The sequence below is a fragment of the Desmodus rotundus genome, chromosome 2 (assembly GCF_022682495.2).
Source record: "Desmodus rotundus isolate HL8 chromosome 2, HLdesRot8A.1, whole genome shotgun sequence".
Lineage (NCBI taxonomy): Eukaryota > Metazoa > Chordata > Mammalia > Chiroptera > Phyllostomidae > Desmodus > Desmodus rotundus.
The window spans coordinates 91,800,411-91,811,881 of record NC_071388.1 but is presented as its reverse complement, the minus strand read 5'-3'; positions in this window follow the sequence as shown (position 1 = coordinate 91,811,881).

The window sequence follows — 11,471 nt, the reverse complement described above, 5'->3', positions numbered from 1 at the left end:
GGACCATCAGATGCTCTTGGGTTGGAAGAGATGAGGTGGGTTAAAACCTGACACGAACAACTCTTAAAGTAACTTGAGCTGAGAGTTGTCTTGAATTATTGTAATGGCTGCCAAGGTGGGAGAAGAAAGAGAGCCCTGGGATTGCCCTAGGGAGAGAACAAAGACCTATGGGTGGGAGGAACAGAAAAACACAGACAACCTAAAAGTAAAGAAGGTATTTCTAACAAAAGTTGTCCAAAATGGAGTAGGATCTTTCAAAGTTTATAGAAATTCCTCATCACTGAAGAACTTCAAAGAGACTGTGATAAGATAAAATAGACGTTGGGCTAGAGGACTTCTATATTTAATATAATTGGTTATGATTCTGACACTAGGGGAGAGATTACAATTGCCAGAGTATCTTCTTGGAATTGTCAGGTATGCTTAAATTACCCTGAGAGAGAGAAGCAACAACACAGAGGAGATTTGCAACAGGCCCCCAGGGTGAGGGATTTGGACTCTGCTGGCTGGACCAGAGGTCCCTTTAAGAGCATGTGGCCATCCCAGGCACTGTTTCTTGAGAGGCTGTGGCTTCCCTGGGCCCAAAGTGAGCTGCTGTCAGCATCCAAAGGTCCACTCAAATGATATGAGAAACAACAGGAGACTCTAGACAGCATAGCAGGTCCATCCCTGATTTAAGATTTGAGACAGTGATATAAAGTTACAGTCAGAAGTGGGTATGCTGATAAAAACAAACAAGCAAAAACCCAGGCAGTGGTTCTTAACTGTTTCAGGATCCCTTTGAGAATCTTGAGAAAGTGATAGCAACCTCTCTGAAGAAAAAAAAAAAAGTACATTTGCACAAACACACACCATCATGCTTAAAATTTCAAGGGCTTCTTTAAATACCCTATAGTTTATTTAAAAATTAGAGGCTCATAATACTAGGCACCATCACAATACTAGGCAGTTAGTTGTTGCTGTTGATAATATGGTGATAATGATTGATTGGCTTACTTGTACAGCAGTTTTCCCAAAGACTGAACAACTCTGGTATATAAACATTATGGTTGCATTCCAACAAGTTCTAAAGTAGGAAGATATCATAACCCACTTATTCCTTTCCCTGGTATCTTTTCACCCAATGGCAGAACAAAGAGAAGCCAGGGAAGTAGGTAAAGATGTCTCAGAAGGTAGCTCTTTTGTGCTCCTGTGGAGGCCAGAATGTTGGCCGAACCTCAGTCATCACAAAGTTGATACACAAGTATATTTTCAGTTTACTATCCACAGGCACAGAGTTTGACTATTGCCACTTCCCAATTAGCAATTCTTTTAGGCTATCCCAGGCTGCTGTGCCCAAACACGTCCAGAGACAGTACTGGCTCCATTATCTTATTTTAAAATACCTTTGTCTGGTATCTAAACCAATTTGAGGTTCTTACCAAAAGAGCAGTAAATATGGCATGTTAGTTATAAGTTGCTGTAGAACAAATTACCCCACAACCTAGCAGCTTAAAACAGTAGATATTTATTATCTCACAGTTTTTGCGCAACAAGAATCTGGGCACAGCTTACTCAGAAGCCTGTCTCTCGAGGTCTCTCACAAGCTACAATCAAGGTGCTGGCTAGGACTGCAGTCTCATTCAGAGATTGACTGAGGGAGGAACCACTTCTAAGCTCTTCACATAGCTGTTAGCAGCAATAAATTCCTTTTTGTCTTCTGGACTGCAGGCCTCACGTCCTCACTGGCTGCTGCCAGAGGCCTCCTTCAGTTCCTTGCCACATGCGTCTCTCCACCACATAGCTCACAACATGGCAACTAGCTTCCCTAAGAGCAAACAAGCAAGATAATGAAAGAGAACAACAAAATGGAAGTCACAATTCTTTGCAACCTAATCTCAGAAGTGGTATCACATATCCTTTGCTGTATTCTACTCATTATAGATGAGTCATTAACATCAGCCCACACTCAAGGGAGGGGATTATATAAGGGTGTGAATACCAGGAGGGGAGCATCATGGGAAGCCATCTTAGAGACTGCCCACCACACATGTGTTCAAATTCTGATTCTGTCACTTATTGTAGGACCTCAGGTAAGAAACCCAATCTCTCTCAGCTTTGGTTTTCTCCTCTGTGAAGTTGGAGTAATAATGCCTAATTTGCAGGGTTGTGATGAAGATGAAAGGTAGTGAATATTACCATTCCTATACCTAAAACAAAAAACAGCAAGTCAATGAAAAATGGGCAAAGCACTTGAATAGGTATTTCTCCAAAAAAGACACAGAGTGGGCAATAAACACATAAAAAAGATGCATAACATTACTAGTCATTAGAGAAATGAAAATTAAAACCAAAATGAGACACCATTTCATACCTAACTAATATGGTTATCATTTAAGAAAAAAGAAGAAGTAAGTGTTGGTAAGGATGTAAAGAAAGTGGAACCTTTGTATATTGCTGATAGGAATGTATATGATGCAGTAGCTGTAGAGTTTTACTGTTCCTCAAAAGGTTAAACAGAATTATCATTCTGTTAATGCTGAGCGACCCAGAAATTGTACTCAAAAGAATTGAAAACAGAGACTCAGACAAATACTTGTATTCAATATTCATAACAGTGTTATTCATAATAGCCAAAGGTAGAAATAACCCGTGTCTATTAACAGATAAACACTACAATGCTCTTCATATACATATATATGTACAATAGAATCAATAGAATATTTTTCAGTCATAAAAAAGAATGAGATTTTCATGGACTTCCAGCCAAGATGGAGGCATAGGTAGACACACTGTGTCTCCTCGTACAAACAAAAGAAGGACAACAACAAATTTAAAAACAACCAGAACTCCCAGAAAAATGAACTGTGTGGAAGTCCAGCAACCAAAGAGTTAAAGAGGAAACATTCATCCAGACTGGTAGGAGGGGCTAAGACGAGCAGCCAGGGTAGAGAGGACTTGTGGCAAGGTGGCAGCTAGCAGAGCAGGTGGTCCCACATTTGCATGCAGATAAACCAGGAGGAACAACTGGGAAGCAAGACAAACCACGCAACCCAGGGTCCCAGCATGGGAAAATAAAGCCTTAAAACCTATGACTGAAAAAACCTGTGATGGTTGTGGTGTCAGGAGAAACTCCCAGCCTCACAGGAGAGTTCATTGAAGAGACCCATAGGGTCCTAGAATGTACACAAACCCACACACCTGGGAATCAGCACCAGAAGGGCCCCATTTGCTTGTGGGTAGCCCCAGGAAGTGACTGAAAGCCAGCAGAGAGTGAAGCAAGCAGCACTGTTTCCCCTCGGACCCCTCCCCCACATACAGCTTCACAACACTGTGATGTGGGTTGCCCCGCCCTGGTGAACACCTAAGGCTCCACCCCTTATTACATAACAAGTGCACTGAGACCAAAAAAAAAAAAAACCCCGGCCCAAATGAAAGAACAGATCAGAGCTCCAGAAAAAATACAAATAAGTGACGAAGAGATAGCCAGCTGATCAGAGGCACAGTTCCAAACACAGGCAATCAGGAAGCTCACTGAATTGGTTGAGTATGGTCACAAAATAGAGGGTAAATGAAGTCTATAAAAAGTGAAATAAAGGAAAATGTACAGGGAACCAATAGTGATGGGAAGGCAACCAGGACTCAAATCAGTGGTTTAGAGCTAAAGGAAGAATTAAATGTTCAATCAGAACCAAATGAAGAAACAAGAATTCAAAAAAATGAGGAGGGGCTTAGGAACCTTCAGGACATCTTTAAACGTTCCAACGTCCAAATCATAGGAGTGCCAGAAGGAGAAGAGGAAGACCAAGAAATTGAAAACTTCTTTGAAAAAACAATGAAGGAGAACTTCCCCAATCTGGCAAAGGAAATAGACTTCCAGGAAGTCCAGGAAGCTCAGAGAGTCCCAAAGAAGCTGGACTCAAGGAGGAACACACCAAAGCACATCATAATTACATTAGCCAAGATTAAAGAGAAGGAGAGAATCTTAAAAGCAGCAAGAGAAAAGGAGACAGTCACTTACAAAGGAATTCCCATGAGACTGTAAGCTGATTTCTCAAAAGAAACCTTACAGTCAAGAAGGGGCTGGAAAGAAGTATTCCAAGTCATGACAGGCAAGGACCTACCTGCAAGATTACTCTATCCAGCAAAGCTATCATTTAGAATGGGAGGGCAGATAAAGTGTTTCCTAGATAAGGTCAAGTTAAAGGAGTTCATCATCACCAAGCCCTTATTATATGAAATGTTAAAGGGGATTATCTAAAAAAAGGAGATTAAAAATATCAACAGTAAAATGACAACAAACTCACAACTATTAACAATCAAACCTAAAAAAAATAAATAAATAAAACAACGAACTAAGCAAACAACTAGAACAGGAACGGAATCAGAAAAGGAAATCACATGGAGGGTTATCAGCAGGGGAGTGGGAAGGGGGTAGAGGGGGGAAAAGATACAGAGAATAAGTAGCATAAATGGTAGGTAGAAAATAGACAGGGGGAGGTTAAGAATAGCATAGGAAATATAGAAGCCAAGGAGCTTATATGTACGACCCATGGAAATGAACTGAAGTGGGGTAATGTGGGTGGGAGGAGGTGTGCAGAGCGGAAGGGAATAAAGGGGGGGAATGGGACAACTGTAATAGCATAATCAATAAAATATATTTTTTAAAAAAGAATGAGGTTCTGAAATAAGCTACAACATGGATGAACTGTGAAAACATTGTAAGTGAAATGATCCCGACACAAAAGAACAAATATTGTATGAATCCTCTTACATGCAATATCTAGAATAGGCAAATTCATAGAGATAGAAAGTACATTAGAGGTACGAGGGACTGGGGGAAAGGAGGAGTGGGGAATTACTGCTCAAGAGGAATAGAGTTTCCATATGGGATGATAAAAGGGTTTGGGAAACAGAATAGTAGTGACGGTTGCACAACATCATGAATGTAATTAATGCCATTGAACTGTACACCTAAAAATAATTAAAATGGCAAATTTCATGTTACACATATTTGACCACAATTTTTTAAGAGAATATAGTGTAGTAGCTGCTCAACAAATTGCAGACTTAATTACTTAACCATCAGCAGTGATCATGCAGGCAGTAGATTTGAATGCCTACACCAAATCTGGGATGTGAAAAAGCTTCTGGGGCAGGGGGTGAAGGTCAAATATGTTTCCACCGGCAGCTGCTTCCTTGCTTGCTTTTGGGGGGGCACTGCATTTTCCACAAATTCTGGGCTCTAATAATCTGAGAAAGGATGAGGGGAGAGATTGCTGTATCCCCTATGATAGTTTGGGGGACAGAAATATGCTCATGGTCTCAGGTGAAACTTACACAAAAGCAAAATTTGCCTTTGTTAGATCATCCTCTCTTCACCTTGGTTCCCTTCAGGATATGAAGTGATTTCACAGTGTTCTAAAGTTGCCCCGCTGTCTTTCTATAGTGGTTACTTTCCCATGGCAACCTCCTCCAGTGTTTAAGGGCTCAGGCTTGAAGGCAAGTGCCCTGGGGTTTGAATCCCAGCTCTGCCATTCTTGAAAGAGTGATCTTGAACTGATTACCCACTCTTTCTAATGTTTCAGTTTCTTTCTTTGCAAAATGATAATAACAATGCCAAACTTATAAGGTATTGTAAAGTATAAATAAGATAATGCCTGTAAATGACTTAAAAAGGTGTCTTATAGGGAACCTATCTGCGTGGAATGGCAAATGTAGCCCAGCCCTATTGGAAAGCCGATAGGCACGTGTCAGCACACAGGACATCAAACCTACAGATTGGCTTTTCAGTGGGAAATCAGGCCTGCATTAAACCTAGGCTGCTTTGAGGGTTGCTCTTGCTAGAACTCCCTCACCCTGAGTTGGAGGAGCATATGTTTACTGCATATCTTTAAAGTAACTTCCTGAAGTCTGTGCTAATTCTCCCAAGGATGGAGTGTAACCAGACCAATCACTCTTATTGTGCCCTTGCATTTACAACATTTTTTCCTTGTTAATCTGTAGGAAGTAATCGGTAACATCCTTTCCTTTGTTATCTGTAAAAAGTAATCACCTAAAGTAAACCTGAGCATAATGAATGAGAACCTTCTTTGATGTATGCTATTAGAAAGCAATAAAAGCCTGTCAAGGCAAGGGTCGAGGCATTCTCCCCTTGAGAGAGTGGCCAAGGTGATCTTCTCTTAGAGAGTGGCTGTGCCATCCCTTTTTCTCCACAGGACTTCGGTAGTCCAGTCCATGTGAATTTGTTCGTTGCATCCACAACTTATGGGCTCTGCAGGATGGAGTCCTCATCAGTGTCTGGCACGTATCAAGTCAAAGTCACAATAAATGGCAGCTAATATTATTTTAGAGCACTGTAACTTTTATGCTGAATTTTATAAACATCTGTCTGTGCAATTTTAAGTGAGGGAAGGATTATTTACCTAGATTCCAGGTATCTGATGAATAAAATAGACCATTTCTCCATTCAAATATTTGATGGACATGCTATGTGAATGGTATTCTATTGGACCTTATCATACAATTTTGATTCACATCACTAAAGATGTGGGGGTAGGAAAGGGTGGTGTAAATTGCATAGTAGCCATGGCAGAAGTCACTGTATGAATTGGATGAAATTCCTAAAACAACTGATATCTTCCAGGTAGCTCCTAGTGCCCAGATCACCTGTGTTACAAAAGTTTTTGAAAAGTCAGTATGACTGTGCCAACATCTTTACATAGGGCACACTGCTTCCTGAGTATGACTAATTATGAAGACAAAGTCTAACCCTCCTTAGAAGGAAATAAGACTCATTACTCATTTTGATACTGTTTATGATGATTATTTGATAGCTAAGCCAGAAGGCCAAGGAGCACCTGTTTGAGTTCATATTCTGTAACACTCCAATAGACAGCTTTTTCTTTAAGAACGTAATAGAGAAAGATGCAGCGTGAACCTATGAACCCTTCTGGGTTGTGAGGGAATGCTATGGACCGTTACATCCTGGCTCAAACTTCCCCTCCAGGATATGTTAAAATTATTTTAAAAGAGCTATTGTAGTAGCCAGTTTCATATGCTGATTGTTTTATATAACTGATTGTAATCAAATAATTGCTTTTCTTTTAAAATATTCCAATACCCTATCCATGCCTCCTTACATCAAAATATTCTAAATTAAAGATATTAGACAATATTTACCCTAGTCTTCAATTTCTCTCTTCAGAGTGCAAAATGTACCTTTTCACACCACAAAGAAAACTCTTTTTATTTATTTATACAATGAATTCAATAAATATTTGCTTATTCAACCTTTAGTTATCGAGTGCCTACTATGTACAAAGAAGAAAGCAATAACATATTCTCCCCCGTCCATTATAATAAAAGTAGCAGTGATGATAACAAAATACAAATGATCATCAAGCTTCCACTTGAATGATTTTAGTGACAGTTAACTCACTATATATAAGGGACCAAACTCAATATTGGCAAACTCTAATTGTTACAAAGTTATTCATGCACTGAGCTGAGTATAGGTGAGGCCTAGTTCCAACAGAACATCTGGCATAAGTGCCCTGCCAGGCAAAAATTGGGGACACTGCCAAAGCTATTCCATATCAAATACTGAAAAGATCCCCTTGGCACAGAGACAAAATTCCCTATGGAATTTTCTCCTGGCTCCAGCTACTTCTCCACTCCCTTAAGCCTTCAACATCTCTACACTAGTAACACAGATTTACAAAATAAGTAAATACTCACATTATACATTTTTCTTCATTTTCAACTTGGAAGTTGAGAAACTAACCACCTTACTCTTAAAGAGCCTACTCCATTATTTTTTAATTATATTTTATTGATTATGCCATTACATTGTCCTGATTTTCCCCCCTTTATCCCCCTCCACCCAGCACCCCCACTGCCTCAGGCAATCCCCCCTCCATTGTTCATGTTCATGGGTCATTCATATAAATTCTTTGGCTACTCCATTTCCTAGGCTGTACTTAACATCTCCATGGCTATTCTGTAACTACCTATTTGCACTTCTTAATCTCCTCACCTCATCACCCAATCCCCAATACACCCCCTCCCATCTGGTAACCATCAAAATGCTCTCTGTATCCATGATTCTGTCTCTGTTCTTCTTGTTTGCTTAGTTTGTTTTCTTAGATTCAATTGTTGATAGATATGTATTTATTGCCATTTTATTGTTCATAGTGTTGATCTTTTTTTCTTAAATAAGTCTCTTTAACATTTCATATAGTAATTGTTTGGTGATATAGACCTCCTTTATTTTTTTCTTGTCTGGCAAGCTCTTTATCTGCCCTTTGATTCTAAATGATATGTTTGCTGGGTAGAATAATCTTGGCTGTAGGTCCCTGCTCGTCATGACTTTGAATACTTCTGGCCAATCCCTTCTAGCTGGCAAAGTTTCATTTACGAAATCAGCTGACACTCATATGGGAATTCCCCTGTAGGTAACTAACTTCTTTTATCTTGCTGCTTTTAAGATTCTCTCTTTATCTTTAACCTTTGGCCTTTTAATTGTGATGTGTCTTCAAATGGGCTTTGCAACCATCATAATTGGGACTCTCTGTGATTCCTGGACTTGCATGTTTATTTCCTTCACCAAATTAGGGAAGTTTTCTTTCACTATTTTTTCAGATAGATTTCCAATTTCTTGCTCTTTCTTTTCTCCTTCTGGCACCCCTGTGATGTGAATATTGACCTCTTGAAGTTGTTCCAGAAGTTGCATATACTATCCTCATTTTGTTTGATTCTTTTTTTCTTGTTGTTGTTTGGTTGTTTTTTGTTTCCTTTTGTTCCAAATCATTGACTTGATTCTCAGCTTCATCCACTCCACTATTGTTTCCCTGTAAATTGTTCTTTATTTCAATTAGTGAACCCTGCATTTCTGACTTGTTCTTCTTTATGCTGTTGAGGTCCTCACTAAGTTCCTTGAGCATCCTTATAAACAGTGTTTTGAACTCTGCATCAAATAGATTGCTTATCTCCATTTCATTTATCTCTTTTTCTGGAGTTTTGATCTGTTCTATCATTTGAGCCGTGTTTCTTTGTTTTCTCATTTTAGCAGCCTCCCTGTGTTTGTTTCTATGTATTAGGTAGAGCTGCTTTGACTCCATGTCTTGGTAGTGTGGCCTAATGTACTATGTGTCCTGTAGGGTCCAGTGGCACAGCCTCCCCTATCACCCAAGCTGGGTACTCGAGGTGTGCCCTTTGTATGGGTTGAATACACACTCCTCTTGTAGTTGAGACTTGTTGTTGTTGGCAGATCAATGAGAGGGATTTACCCAGGCCAGTCAGCTGCAAGGATTGGCTGTGACCACTGAGCGTCAACCTCCACCATCTGTGGAGGATCAGCTGTACAGGGACAGGGTGGTGGTGCTCCACTGGGTATGTTGGCCATGGGGTTCCCTGGGTGGTGCAGGCCAAGGTCAGCCCCACCTGTGTTTTGCCCAGGAACACTCTGCCTGAGCTATAAAGCAATCTAAGCTGGCTACTACTTGTGCTGGTCTTGGAGATTCCCAGGCAAAGCCAAGGTATGAATCTAGGCTGGCTGCTGCTAGTGCCATGCCTGGGGATCACTGAGGACAGCTATTGTTTATTTGATAGGATTTAGGAGGTTGTGGAGCATGAGCCAAGACCAGCCACTCATATGGAAAAGCACCTTGGGTGGTCCCATAAGTTGGGTGGCACAGAGTTTCTGGGGATCTCCAAGGTGAGTCAAATAGTGTTAGTCAGGTTGATGGAGTCTCAGATATGGCACAAGCTTGCTGATTCTGTGGGCAGAGAGCTTAGAAAAGGGATAATGACCTCTGTCCACCTTGAAGCCAGATACTTCACTTCTTCCCTACATACCACTGGTGCCTTTCAAGCTGCTACCCCAGTGCTGAAGCTCAGAGTGAGTGAATCTGAGTAGGTGAGTTCATGTGTGGGATCTTTAAGAGGAACTGCTTGCGGCTCTAGGATTTTCTTCCACCCACTCAATCCCCTGTGGTTTTTCTGTCCAGAAGGTGTAGGGACTTATCTTCCACATATTTTCCACTGGAATTCTGGGCTGGGGACCTGGTATGGGGCTGGGACTCCTTGCTCTCCCAAAATTCTCTCCCAAATATGTCTCCCAAATTTTTATCCACCACACGTGGGTGTGGTACCAGCCCATTCCAGGTCTATGCCCCCCTGCCAGTCTGGTTGGATGTAGTTTCTTTAGTTCCGTAGTTGTCAGACTTCCATTCAACTCAGTTTTTTACAGTAGTGAATGGTGGTCATTCTATATTTTAGTTGTAATGTTGATGTGGTTGTGAGAAGAGGCGAGCCATGTCTGTGTATGCCACCATCTTGACCAGAAGTCCTCTAGACTTCTTAGAGCAAGCTAGTGATTGTGGAGCATAACTCAACTTCCTAAAGATGAGTAAGCAGAGGAAAATTACTGGATTTTTATAAAAGTTTTGTAATTCAAAACAAAGAAATTTGGTTCCTATTCCAGTATGACAAAGTTAGATACAACTAGACTGATTCTCCTACATATAACAGCTATAAACTTTGCATAAAATACAAAATGTGAACTATCTGAAGGTACTGGAAAGTATACAAAAATAGCTAGATTCTAGAGAAGTGTTGGAACTTGTAAAAATGAATGAACACATGGTGCATTTCCCTTTTTATTATGCTGTTTATCATGAAGGCAGGCTGCAGTCAGTAACTGCTCAGAACAACTAAAACTGCAATACGAAACTAGAACTTAGCTGGTTGGAAGAACCAGCAGACAGAATTGGAGGAACCACAGCCACTAGAAATTGAGAGGTGAATCCCAGAAAATACAGAGCCAGAGCGGATGAGCCCTACATTCTGTGTATAAATTCTGCCTTAGTATCTGGTTGACTCCTGAACCACACATTTGTGAGGAACACTCCAACTAAAGACAAAAGAAATGAATTAAGACTTCAGTTGTCACCTAAAAGACAAACTTTGCATTTTGAGAGCAATCAGGTCAATTTTCTAATAAAACAACAAAAGCAAAATAAACCATTAGTATAATATGGCAGAATCCACACTTACCATTCACAATGTCCAGGATAAAATGAAAAATCACTCACTATACAAAGAACAAGGAAAAAGTGACATTCTCAGGAGAAAAAGAGATTAATGGAGAACAACTCCAAGATGACTCAAATGTTCTATTAGCAGCTACTATAACTATAATTAATGAGTTAAGGAAAATGATGCTTTCAATGAATTAAATGATAGAAAATCTCAGCAGAGAAGTAGAAACTATATTTACAAAACAAATGTAAGTTCAAGAACTAAAAAATTACACATTTTAAAAAATCACTGCATGGACAGACAATGAAATAGAGATAACAAAGGAAAGAATCAGTTAAATTAAAGGTAAGTCAATAGAAATTATCCAATCTGCAGAAGAGAAAAATAATTAGAAGAAAAAATGAACAGTGCTTTCAGAGACCAATGGACAATGTCAAAATATGAAACAT